Source organism: Solanum lycopersicum, chromosome 2, assembly GCF_036512215.1.
Source record: "Solanum lycopersicum chromosome 2, SLM_r2.1".
NCBI lineage: Eukaryota > Viridiplantae > Streptophyta > Magnoliopsida > Solanales > Solanaceae > Solanum > Solanum lycopersicum.
This window is the reverse complement of record NC_090801.1, coordinates 23,485,715-23,500,377: the sequence shown is the minus strand read 5'-3', so window position 1 is coordinate 23,500,377 and position 14,663 is coordinate 23,485,715.

Genomic DNA, 14,663 nt, shown 5'->3' with positions numbered 1-14,663 from the left:
CGGTTAGGGCAATACTTTAAAATAGGCATTATATTCATCAAGTGAGACTTGCTCGGCTAAAGAATCAACTAAAGCTTGTAGAGCTTTAGGTTCCACATTCACATTCACATTCTGTCTCAGCCTAGCTCTTTTCAGAGGAATTATTCTGAAACTCAATGAACAAGAGTTAGGATGAAATTTTATAAAGTTCAACCACATTGCACGACTTAAGAGTAATGAAAGAAGTGAAGTTTCTTAAACATCATGTAGCTTTCTATTCATGAATGTAGCACGCTTCACTCCATGAACAATATTCTAATAAATGTGAATTTTCACACCTTAAAACACTTGAACCTGATGCTATGAATACAAAGTTTATTGCAACCCAAGACTTCCCCTTAGAAGTGGCATTGTGAATAGAATCCTAAAAGACTCTAAACAAACAACATTACATACATGATGAATGGTAGTTTTGCACTTATTTGAGGTTTATTTAGCTCAATAATTAGTGTCCATAGTGCTAATTTTGTCATATTCTGATGATATCTTGATGGTTTACAACTATGAAGGATAATAGACAAGGGAATGATGAATATTTGAAGGAATGACAAAAATGCAAAAAAAAATGCAAAGTACATATTAAAGATTGATGTACCGTGGTTTCACGGTACATTCAATGTTTTTTCCTTAAGTTTAGTGTGTGTCTAAGGCCTTTTTGTATTGGTTTTAATGTAGTTTTATCTTTGTTTGCAAAAAATCTGTCCAAAAGGAGAACGTGGAAGATTTGTGCTGAAAATTACAGAAGTGACGACCTACGGATCCATCGACGGTCCGTCGTGATCTCGACGCTCCGTAGGTGGCCACTGTCATACAAAGATGAAGGCTGCTAAAGGAAGTTGGGGAATTCTGACCTAGTGTGGGGATACGGAGGCTCTCGACGGACCATCATAGACACGACGGACCGTTCTACACATCAATCAATGTTAACAGAAAGTAGGCCCAGTACCCATCTCCAATAGATTCTAAGTATGGAAGATTGGAAGACATCGATGAACCGTCGTGCATGCAACAGATCGTCATCCATGCCCGTCGATGGTAACAGAAAGTTAGTGAAGAAAGCAGCAGAAAAAGGAGTTAAGTATCGAATGACGGAGGGCCTCGACGGTCCGTCACTCTAGTCGTCGACTTAGACGCATTTTTGGGCAGATTTTCCTTAAATAGATTTCCCTCTTTTGTTAGGACTCTATTATTATAAATACTTGTAAAAATCTCATTTTTGGGTTTAGACTCTTGGATATTTTCTAGTTTTATTGTTCTAAGTGTTGAATATTGGGATTTTGTGAAAATTACTTTATTTTCTGGAATCGTTTGTTGCAAGTTTTTGATTAATTCAAGTAATCTTCTATATTTTCTTCAATCTCATCAAAGTAAGTGCATGAATTCTTATCTAATTAATAAAATTGTGTGATTATTAACATGGGTAATTAAACTCCATAACTAGGGTTGTGGGAACCAGGGGTAAATAACAAGGTAAAACCTAGATAAAATAACAATTCTCGAATAGTGTCTTGCATGTATTGATAATTTTTTCGTTTAGAAGTCTTTTTAACGAGTGCACGCATTAGAACTCGCCTTATTGCTACTTGCGGGACCAAGGAGGTAGATAATAACAAAAGAATTATCAACGTAAATTTAGTGCACACTATCTAATAGGCTAGTGTTGGTTGGTGCGAAGTAGAAACTAAGCCAAACATCGATTATGATGCTTAATATTAGGTAAATGTAAGGTTTAGTAAAGCATAAACATGTAGCCTAACTAAGGTGCGGAGTGCACTTTCCTAGTTGACAGACCAAGGAATTAGGAATAAATAACTTACCACTTTGCATGCAAGATACTAGGAAAAGATTGTTATAGCTAGAATTACCGTGTTATGAACATGTGGGGAAAACTTAAGCCCTAATTACTCTCATTACTTGATAAAAATCAAATCTTTGAACCTGTTACTTATTTACTTAGAAATAGCTAACTACAGTTATTGCTTAAACCCCCCTCTTTTTGTTATTTGTTTCTTGAAAATGACTTGACTAAATAGAAGTAATAATAGGTTAGAGTTAAGTCTAAATCATTTTCCTCATAGGATCAACCCCAACCTCATAGTTGGGTTCTTTACTTGATACGATCGCTTATTACTTCTTTTTGAGAAGTAAATTTGAGCATATCAAATTTTGGCGCCGCTGTCGGGAAAGTGGCTCTTAGATTAACTTTAAGCTTATTACCAAAGTTTAGTCAATATTTTCCTGATTTTACTTTTTCCTTGTTTGTTTTTGTCTCTTGCAGATCTAACTTCCGTGTATGCCAAGTACGCAGAGTAGAGGAGAACCCATACTCTCACCCGACCCCAAACTAGAGCGTACACTGTGCAGAATAAATCAAAATTTGGGTATTCTCGATGAAGATCACAACCCAGAACTTCCACCACCAAGTGATGCTCATGACCAACTATTACCTGAAAATCGTGGGGAAGGTGAAATACGGAGACAATCTCCCTTTCCACGCCCTTAAGAGTACTATAAGGGATATGATAATATTACTGACTTTAACCGGCCACTTGTCTTGCCTCCCCTACCACATGGCCATACGTTCGTGGTAATTAGTAGTCTGATGCAAATGCTCACCGCTAGAGGTTTATTTTCTAGGCTACCTTCTGAGGATCCACATGATAACATCGCCAAGGTGAGGTGGGTGTGTAAGAGTTGTGTAGGGAAGCCTGATTTGAATATGGATGTAATTGGATTGAGAGTGTTTCCTCTCTCACTGATGGGAGAGGGCGCTATATGGTTTACCGAACTCCCCTATAACTCAATCTACACTTGGAATCAATTGAGGGATGTGTTTTTAGCACGCTACTACCCGGTGTCTAAGAAGCTAACCACAAATACAGGGTGAACAACTTTGTGGAACTACCAGGAGAATCGGTCAGCAGTTCCTGGGATATGTTCACCTCGTTCTTGAGAAGTGTTCCCAATCACCGCATTGATGATGAGTCACTGAAAGAATATTTTTATCGCGTACAGGATGATAATAATAAAGCAATACTGGATACGATAGCGGGTGGTTCTTATGGGGAGTGTCCTTATGCTGAGATTGCTGAGAAGTTTGAGAAAATCTCCCGAAATAATAAAGCTTGGTGCACTAGGAAGTCAGATACTGAGAGAAATACTTTTTACAGTGCAATCCGCACACAACCCAGCCACAGAAGAGATTCGTAAGGAAATGACTCAAATAAGAACTGAGCTTGGGTTGGTGTTGAAACATGTCACTAGGGGTGTAGAAAAGGTAAATGTGGTGAACTACTTGTCTAAACCACCACCGCCAACTGATGAGTATTACTATGAGGAGGACTCTTATTCGGTAAATAATCAGACGGGGGGTTTCCAACCAAAGTCCCAAGGCTCCAATCAGGAAAATTGGCACCAAGGTCAAGAAAACCAAGGTCGGAACTATGACAATTGCAACAGAGAGGGTCATTATGTCCGAGATGGGAATTACAACCGCGACAACAACTTCAACTGGGGTAACTATGGTAACAAAAATGATAGGAGTGGGCCCTATGCTCCACCTCAAAATCTTGAAGTTTCTCCTAGGATGATGGAGGTAGTACGACTTGAGGATATGTTGCATAAAATGAGGAGTTTTGATGTTAGTGATAAGCACACTAAAGATTTGAGGAGTGACTTAGCAAGTATTGGACAAAAAGTTGATGCACATGCAATCTTGATCAAGCATCTTGAGTTGCAAATGGCCCAATTGTCTTCGACTATGAACCCACGCCAACCGGCACTCTTCCTAGCAATACTGTCCAAAATCCTAAAAATAATGGACATTGAATGGCAGTCACAACTCGAGGTAGTAAGCAAACAATTGATCCACCAATTTCGTCTGGTGTAGAAAATGTAATAAGAGGCGATGATTAGGTAGTGAAGGTTAATGGTGAGTTAGAAGACAAAACGGGTAAAGAAGTTGAGGTACACCAAAAGGTGACCCTCATGCCTAGACCACCCCCTCCATTTCCACAAAGGTTAGTGAAAAAGACTGAGGATGGTAATATCGGCGCTTTATTACTATGTTGAAACAACTTTCCATTAATGTCCCTTTGATCGAATCTCTCGAATAAATGCCCGTTTATGCCAAGTTCATGAAAGATATGGTTACTAAGAAAAGATCGGTTAGTTTTGAGGAAGATGATAGAATGCAGCATTGTAGTGCTATTGCTACGAGGTCTCTAGTGCAAAAGAAAGAAGCTCTGGGTGCCTTCACTATTCCATGTACAATACGGTTATTAGACTTTGCAAAAGCATTATGTGAACTTGGGGCAAGCATAAATCTCAAGCCTCTGCCTATTTATAAAAAGTTGGGTTTGGGTGACCCAAAGCCCACTGCAATGCGGCTACTGATGCCCGACCGAACGGTAAAGAGGCCTATTGGGATACTCCACGATGTGTTAGTAAAGGTGGAGTCATTCATATTTTCGGCCGATTTTGTGATTCTGGATTGTGAGGTTGATTTTGAGGTGCCTATTATCCTTGAGAGTCCATTCCTTGCTACGGGTAGAGCCTTGGTTGATATGGAGAAAGGTCAAATGAAATTTTGGTCGAACAATGAAGAACTGAATTTCAATGTTTGTAAGTCCATAAGACAGAGTGGTGAGATCCAATTGGTATCTGCCATATCTTACATAGTTAAAAAGTCTTTTCAGGTACAAATAGAAGAGCGTCTGGGTGTAGAAGCACTAGCGGCAGTGATCATGAATTTTGATAGTGATAGTATTGAAGAGTATGAGTCATTGGTTGCGGCACTTGATCGAGGTGATGTTCAATTTAAACAAAAGAAGTTGGAGTTAGATATGAAGCATCGCGAGTCTCCACCTGCGAAACCATCTATAGAGGAGGCTCCAAAAGTAGAACTTAAGGCTCTACCACCTCATATGAGGTATGTATTCTTGGGAAAATGTGACACTTTGCTGGTAATTATTACATCAGATTTGAATGTGCATCAAGTTGAGAGTTTGGTGGAGGTGTTAAATAGGTTCAAAAGAGCTATTGGGTGGACTATTACAGATATGATTGGGATCCCTCCCGGGATTTGTTCACACAAAATCCAACTCATGCCCGATCATAAGCCAAGTATTGAGCACCAGAGACATTTAAATCCACCTATGCAAGAGGTGGTAAAGAAGGAAATCATTAAGTGGTTTGATGCTGGAGTGATATATCCAATCGCCGATAGTAGTTGTGTATGCCATGTTCAGTGTGTACCTAAGAAAGGGGGAATGACTGTGGTCCCCAATGAGAAAAAAGAACTTCTTCCGATTAGGCCGGTAACTGGATGGAGGGTATGTATGGATTACCGAAAATTAAATGCATGGACTGAGAAGGACCATTTTTCTATGCCCTTCATGGATCAGATGTTAGATAGGCTTGCAGGAAAGGGGTGATACTGTTTTCTTGATGGCTATTTGGGTTATAATCAGATTTCTATTGCACCAGAAGATCAAGAGAAAACCACCTTTACTTGTCCTTATGGAACCTTCGCGTTCTAGAGAATGTTGTTTGGGTTATGTAATGCACCAGCCACATTTCAGAGATGTATGATGTCAATATTCTCCGATATGGTGGAGGACACTATTGAGGTATTTATGGATGATTTTTCAGTGGTTGGTGACTCCTTTGAGCGGTGTTTGAGTCATTTGTCCGAAGTTCTAAAGAGGTGTGAAGATTGCAACCTTGTGCTAAATTGGGGAAAATGACACTTCATGGTGAAAGAAGGTATTATATTGGGTCATCGCATTTCAGAGAAGGGTATATGATATGTGGTGTATTGGAATAACCTTACCTTAGGTAGTCTTAAGAACAATCTAGGTGTGTGTGAAAGGGTTGTATGGGCGGTCACTTCATAAATTACTTAGGAGGGTCTTAGGATAACCTTCAGTAGAGGGTCCATGTGAATATTCTTATGTAATGAATGTTACTTGAATATGTATTATATGTGATTGATGACTTGTTATATGTCTCTCAAACTCTTTTATGAGGGTTTTTTATCAAAATGTCATGAAGCATGTTTATATTCTAAATATCCCTTTTTTATGGTTTTGGCATGACTTTCATATTTAGTTCATTCAATGTGCTAACCCCTTCTTTTTTCTTTTTGACTAAAGTGTAGGAAATTGGAAGTATTGATATGTCAACGAGGATAGATAAGTTTCTAAGAGTTGAAGATGAAGTATTGGTGAGTCCTCATCGATTCGAGGACAAGACTCACATGTTCCCTTATGTCTTTAGTCTTATTTTAAGTCTTGTATGGCTTAGTCCCAATGTTGTACATTCAAGTATTAGATGGTTTAAAGAGACATTGTAAAGGTTGATGTTTTTAAAGAAGTCTTCCGCTTGTTTATTAATGAAAGTATTCTTCGTGTGTGAATAAAGTTTTAGATTCTTACTTATTTTTAAGTGTATATTATGCGATAATTGATACAAGAGGCTTGTGTGGGACTTTTCGGGGTCCCATTCGTTGGTAACTTCTGGGGGGTGCTTCTCGGTCGTTGAAGTTGATCAGGTATCTTTATTGAGTATTTCAGATTATATTGAGTTAAAATATTTTCATTAATAGCATCTTTATGAGTTGAGTTTGCACTTGAGTTCCTGTATTGTTGAGTAAGTCTTCCGTTGAGTATCGAGCCAATATAAGGTTTCACTTGAGTAAGTCTTCCATTAAATGTATGATATATTCTAGTGCCTAGATTGCAAGTCAAATAAACTTTATGCATACCAAGAGGAATCATTCCACTTTTCACTTGATAATTATTTTTACATCAGCATGATTTAATAGACGTAAATTCATATCCTCTTAGTCTTTTACAATATTGTGCGCTATTGTATCAAAGTTATCGTCAAAGATATATCATTTTGTATCGATTCTCAATACGACATAACTTATTGAGATCTCATCGTTACATTAATTTTAGGTAGCTACCCCTATCATGATGTTTCATAAAGTGTTATGGCGTAGACTCTCCAAGAACATATTTTCTCATTACTATGATCATTTGGATTCTTTGATCCTCCATTTTTTTTCAATAATTATTTTATTAGAATTTATTAGTATATCATGCGTTATGCATGTCGTAGACTCTATCCTTAAGGGACATTCAATAGGAATATTTACAACTCTTGTGTTGCTTCTAATCTCCCCCTTATGTTAGACAAACTAACATAAATCTCAATCATTTGGAGAATCTATCTTTGTGCATCATTGTATATTCATTAATTATATACTACATACCAAAATAATCAGATAAAAAATATTTGGTCCCTGATCATAAATAAATTGAAAGAAAATCTGATCATAATTTATTGGTTTGATGCATGCAATTACTTTTGTATATTCATATTTCAAATCAACACATAGAGCTTTATTTTCACAAGCAATAATTTCATATTCTTAAAGTTGTGCTCTTAGCTCAATTAACTTGTACAAACAATTTTGTGAATGTCAAACTGCAAGTTTACAACTCGCACATGTGATTATATTATAGATGCACCTCTTTATCATATCACATACTAAGTGAACGGGTTCATATTCACCTTCTATACTATTCAGAATTTAGGGATTTAGTCTCGACTTTAGTTTATCCAATCAACTTATCACGAAAACAGGCGATATAAAGAATTCTTAGATAATCTTCTAGTTCTTCAATGTATGTCTATTACTAAGTATGCACATTTTTGAGATGATCAAGATATTCATGCCAACTAATAAAATTATTAGTATTAGTAAACTTAAAATTTACTATGTCATGTGTCTTTTGCTTTAGTAAATTTCTTATTTATTACTATTATATGAGAAAATTTCATCTTTAATACTCCCGGAGTAAATTTCAGATTTGATTTCATTGTTATTTGCGTTGCTTAGATACACCCGTAAATATTGAATTTTTGCTTTAATATTCGGGTTACATAGTAACATTAGCATGTTTGTCTTTGATATTTCGGCCAAATCCAATAATTGAATGTTGTAGAATTTTTATTTTTTTTGTTCGGCTCAAGTTTGATCCTAGGGATCATCCTTATTTTTGCTTATAAAAAGTCAAATTCTTAGCAATAGATATTTTATTAATTATTGATAATTCTAGTATGCTAATTGATTCTTATTATTATATTAGTATTGGATTTCTAAACTGATTTCTCTTTTCTCATAAGCCTTATTATATATATATTTTTCGTACTAGTACGTGATTTAGTTGATTTGTTAATTATTTAATATATGAACAAATTTGAATATAATTCCCTCTACCTTTAATGATTATGTCTAAAATTTAATTGATTGAATCAATTAATTCTCTAAAATTACTTTTCCCTTATTCATCTTACATGGGGTATTATGGTAAACTATATTTGCTTACCATAATAAATATTCGACTGATTGCTTAGTTGTCTATATTTGGTAAAAATAATTTAAAATCTTATTTAACTCTTTTATATAAAAAGATATTATTAATGTTTTTCCTAATTTTATTCTTACTTATTTATTTTTGATAATGAAATATTTTTTAATTTTTCTGATTTTGGATCCTCTTCACTTAAGGAAAAATAATATTACTCTCTCTTAATTTATTCTTACTTGCTTATATTTGATAAAAATAATTAAAATATTTTTTAATTTTGGCTCTGTTTGAAAATAACGAAATAGTATTATAATTGACTCCTTAATTTATTTATTTTCCTTATGTGTTCTTCCCCCCCCCCCCCCCTCCCCCCCCTTTGCTATATAAACTCAACTTATTCTCACTTTTCAGAGGGAGGTCTCTCAATCAAAAGTTCTCTCATCACTCTCTCATTATCTCATTGTTCCCTGTCTTTAAAATACTAAATATTACTCTCTATCCCGGAAAAGAATTAAGAACTTTAGTTAGACTTCGCATTATTCTTTGGGGTAGTATTGTTGTGTTGCGGTTGTCGCTTGAAAATCTCACTAGATACTTCATTGCTGATAAAACTTTCTGCATAATTGGTTATCTTGCTTTACTATTTTAAAATTCATTTTGCAGAATTGGTTATCTTGCTTTATCATTGTTATGTGTTGAAAACAAAAGGAAGCATCCAAGATAGTTCTCTTATCCTTTCTCCCTATGTGTGGTAATATGTCTTCGTCTATGCTTTGTCATTTTTATTTCTTATATGTGTTGTTTATACATGTACATATTAGAGTAATTTGTTACTATAAGTGCTCTATGTTACAATTATTTTTCCATTGTATATGTGTTACCTCACCTATTCTAGCAGGTTTTGAACTTAGAGTTATACATGATGAAGAGTGGCCTAGAAGAAATTGTGGATGAAGCTTCGTTCATTTTAATGTTATATATATACATATATATGTTTATTCATTCGTTATTTTTGTTTGTAATTTTTGTACAACTCTTTAATTACATATGTGAAATAAATTTGAGGATCGTCTAAGGGGAGGGGTATTATGTGTTACTTGTCACTTTGTCGCAAAATCTTGTTTGATTAATCAAGTTAAATCTAAAATCAAATAATAATGATAAAAAGTTTCCATTGCTTTGATCACTTATTTAATCTTGTCTATTTAATATTTGAAACTAATTTGGTATCAATATTAATTAATTGGCGTTCCGCATATCCTTTAGGTGGTAATACTAATGAATAAAATCAACCTCTTGTCATTAATTTGTTTTAAATGTCATTCCTACACCTAAAATCCATGCCTATTGGATTGAACTGAATATTTGCATAAAATGCTCGTAAATGTTCATCAGTTTGGTTTGTCATTAGAAGTCATGCCTATAGGATTTAATTAAATAAGATTGTTCATTAAAGTCACTCTCTAGTAATTTTCAGCATATTTTGAAACTAGATAATCTGTCAATATTTTCAACTCTATGCAAAAGAATTTTTTTTTGCATACAATATTATTTTGTGCTTCTTCATAAAAAAATTTTCATACTAATTTGGATAGAGAATCCGCAAAAGAAATAATAGTTAATATTTCTGCATCTAATAAAAATAACAGTCTAAGAAATATTTCTGCATAAATATTCTACTTTCTAATTTCTGCAGTAATTATTTCCTGCCCAAAGAATATATTTATAAACATTAATAACCAATCTGAAAATCTGTCAATGTTCTGAGAAACAATTTTCTGCATTAAAACAAACTAGTCACTTAGAATAATTTTCTGCATTAAAACAAACTAGTCACTTACTTAGAATAATTTTCTGCATTAATATGAAATCTATTGTTGTTCTTAAAATAAGTTTTATGCCTAACTAAATAAAATTTGTTGTCCTAAGTTATATCTTTCCATTAATAATTGAATTTTCTATTGTTTTAAAATATATATGCATGTGGGATCACTCCTTTGTTATACTTGGAAATGAAATAAAATCTTTTGTCACTAATTGTTACTCGTTATAAAATCAATTCAACACTAAAATTTGCATCCATGTCATTATTTGCCTTCTCATAATTAATTTTTGTTATTATGATATGTTCTTGTGCCACATACTTTAGCATAAAGACCTTTTACAATTATATGTTGTTTGCAAAAGCATGTCTAGTTAAATTTAGAGGCCTAAGTGAGAAATTGTCATGCTAAAATGACCGTATTGTTGTTTTGTTTGTTTGACTTGGTGTCCTAGCTTATATTTTAATTTGTCTAAACACACCCTATAAAGAGTCCAATGCCTCTTGGACATTAAGTTGGGACGATTAGGCACCTTATAGGTACAAAATGCATGCAGTGGTGGGGTAGGGGTGGTTGTTTCTACGGAGATAATGACATCGACTCAAGCTTGAAAGAGAAACCTTGATTTTGTATGTCCCTACATGGCAGCCTATCGGAAAATAAAAGAAAGTCGAGTGCTGACCCAAAAGTCTCTCTCAGAGTCTCCCTTCACTTTATCTCTTTTATTTGTTTGTTTAATTATATTTATTTGGGGTAGCTCAAAATAAAATATAAAATTATTTGCTTATTTATTTGTCTCTTTTCTATCCTCTTGCTTATCTTTAAATTTTTATTTAATGTTTTATTTATTGTTATCACTTAGTTTTGTATGCCTAAATAATTAAATAAAAAAAATAAATTTATTTCTCAATTGTTTGATATTTTATCACTTAGTCTCGCATGCCTAAATATTTAATTAAAATAAAGATGCTATCTTAATGGTTTAATATTATATTATCACATAGCTTTGCATGTTCAGCTAATAATTAGAATAATAAAAATAGATTTAATTATTCAATATTCTTATCACCTAGCAAACATATTAATTTAATAAATAATAATGAAGTGACCTTAACCTCCACATAAATTGCATGAGATACGGTTGGGACCTACATTTGTGGACCTCGAGGGATGTCTAACACCTTCCCCTTGAGGTAATTTGAATTCTTACCCGTTTCTCTGGTTCGTTGACCTTAGCTAAATTTAGTTAGGTTAGATAAGTTCCCTAACATGCCTTAATTCGTTAGGCCGCGATAAAATCCGTTTTGAGAAAAATGGGGCGTGACAGTCCCTAAATAGGATTCCTAACCATATCCTAAAAGGACTCCAGATAATTAGAAATTCACTATAATATAAATTGTTTATAACAGATTTCTTTTTCTTTTCTTGTTAAATTTTTTCTCTTTTCAATATCTACTTTCCTTGTATCTTTTGAATTATTCTTTTTTTTAACTCCACCTTCATAAATCACAGTGACAACGATTCATCATTGCGCCAATTTAATCACTGTTAAACCATAACAAATAATCAAAATATGAAAATTAGAAGTTCTATCAAATCAAAATTGTCTTCTTTTTATATCAACATCACTATTTTTTACCTTTCTTTTAGGAAAGAGAAACTACTTAATAAAGTTCAAAAAAGAAATGAAAGAATCTAATAATACTATATTTTCAAAATACAAAATATGAGCAAGAATGGTGATTTTTAATTTCTGACTTAATGAAAAAGGTCCTTAAAAGGCTATTAACTGTGATTCGGGGACGATGAGAAGATGTGTTTAATTTATTAAATACAAAATCAAATAAAAAAAGAAAAATGCACAAGTACCCCCTAGGCTATGATCAAAATCTCGAAAACACACCTTAACTAAACTAAGGTCCTATTATCCCCCTGAACTTATTTCACCTTTTGTCTTACGTGGCACACTCCATGACTTCACACAATTGAATGTCACGTAAGCCAAAAAGGTGCACAAAATTTCAAAAAAAAAAGTTCTGGGGGTAATAAGGCCTTAGAATAGTTAAGTTGGGTCTCTGGAATTTCGGTCATAGTCTAGGCGGGTACTTGTGCATTTTCCCATTAGAAAATTTTAGATGACATTTTAATACTAGTTTGGAGCTATAATATTACTCCTTCAAGCGCCCAATTTTCGTAAGACACAACTACGATAAAATGGTTGAAAATGGTGTGTTTATCGTGAATATATTAGTTTTATGAGTAATAAAACTTTCGCAAGCCTTTGGTATCTACTTCAAATTAAAAGGGTATAACTTCGATGAGTGTGTGTGTATATATATATATATATATATATATATATATATATATATATATATATATATATATATATATATATATATATATATATATATATATATATATGAGGTGCACTATTAGAATATTGATGATGAACAACAAAGTAACCAAAAAAAAAAAAACAATAAGGTGAGTTGCAGAGTGATAATTATTTATTTGATGATAAATAGAAATATTCGTTATCATAGTCATGTAAGTATCACGTCACAACTATGTAAGCACCACATTATTATTTTCAATTGTTTTTTTTGCTTATTCATCTCTTTTCTTATATATTTTCTGAAATTTATTACACTAATCAATTAATTAAAAATGCATTTTAAAATTCAAACTGCCCCATCTTCTCCACTCTTCTATTCTATGCCCCTCCCCCCTTCCCCCTTTTCTTCTCTCTTACTAGCTTCTTTATTTCTCGAATTTCCAATCTTTCAATAGTTATTTTCTTTTTCGACATTCATCATTTTTTTTAAAAAAAATAGCATACTTACTTTTTTTCTTTTTTGGACACTCTCTCTCCCACAAATTTGTCCATTGTAGAATGATAATTTTAAAGTTATTTTTTTCTTAATAACTCAAATGAAAAACAAAGGTTGTGCAAAAAAAAAATTGATACACCCACATTTTTGCATCATAACTAAAGGTTGTGTAAGAAATATGAATTAACTGTTGAGTTTTGTGATTAATGAAGGGCTGGAGGATGAAGATGACGAAAAAATTTTAATATGAAAGAAGAAAGGTATAAGGAGTGTTTCAATGAGAAAGAAGACATTTGGGAAAGACAACAAAATAAAGAGAGAATAAAAAGATTAAATATTTTTTAAAAAGAAATTATTCCCACAATTTTCATTCACTTATTAACAAGAAATTTCACATTTTTTTAAACTTCAACTTATAAAAAAAAATAGGGATAATGCACAAGTACCCCCTCAACCTGTGCCCAAAATTTCAGAGACATACTTATACTATACTAAGGTTCTATTGCCCCCTGAACTTATTTTATTAATACTTTTCTACCCCTTTTCAGCCTATTTGGCACTATCTTGTGGGCCGATGCTGATTAACTTTTTTTTTCAAGTTAGTATCACATAGGCCGAAAAGGGGTAGAAAATTACTTATAAAATAAGTTCAGGGGGATAATAGGGCAATAGTATAGTATGAGTGTCTCTCTCGTATTTCGAGCATAGGTTGAGGGGGTAATTGTGCCTTTTTCCAAAAAAATATATAAACTAATAGTTATATATTGGCCAAAAAAATGTCATGTGTATAATTTACACTTTAATTTTTAGGCTAAACCCATCAGTGACCCCCTAAACTTGACATCAGTTTTCACTTAGACACCTCAATTAGACGATGTTCATTTTAGACACCTCATGTAGGGTTTTGTTGTGTCATTTTGACACTTTTTGCTGACATGTCAAAGTGAGTGTGATACACTCAACAATAGCGCATGAAAGGCTTAATTTAGCCATTTTTATTTTATTTTCTCTATTTCTTCTCCATTTTTCAAGCCACGACCCCCTATCTCTTTTTTTTCAAGCTTAAATTCCTTCAATGGAGGTCAATTTTTTAATTCAAATTCATTTTCAAATCAGTTTCTTCTTCTTCATTGTATTACTTATCTAAATCTACCATCACCTCCCTCCTTTTTTTGTCGAAAAAATGAATACCAACACTCATATTTCATATTTACTCTCTCCGTCTTTCTTCCTCTAACTCTTTTCTTTCCAAAAAATAATACTAAAAAGAAACAAGATGAATAAAAATGAAAAATAGTAAAAGAAAAGAATTTTTTTTGAAAAGCACAAAAGAGATTTTGAGTGTAATGAAATAAGAGATTTTCTAATAATAGTATTTTAAATTTATTTACTAAATAGATTTTGTAATTATTTTTAACTTAAAATAACATATGTAATTATCTAACTGATTGTTTGTCACGTCATCAACAAGTGTATTACATTCTCCTTTAATTTTTTGTTAATTATCAGAAAAGTGTCAAAATGACAAAATACAACTCTACATGAGGTGTATAAAATGAACATTACCAAATTGAGGTGTTTAAGTGAAA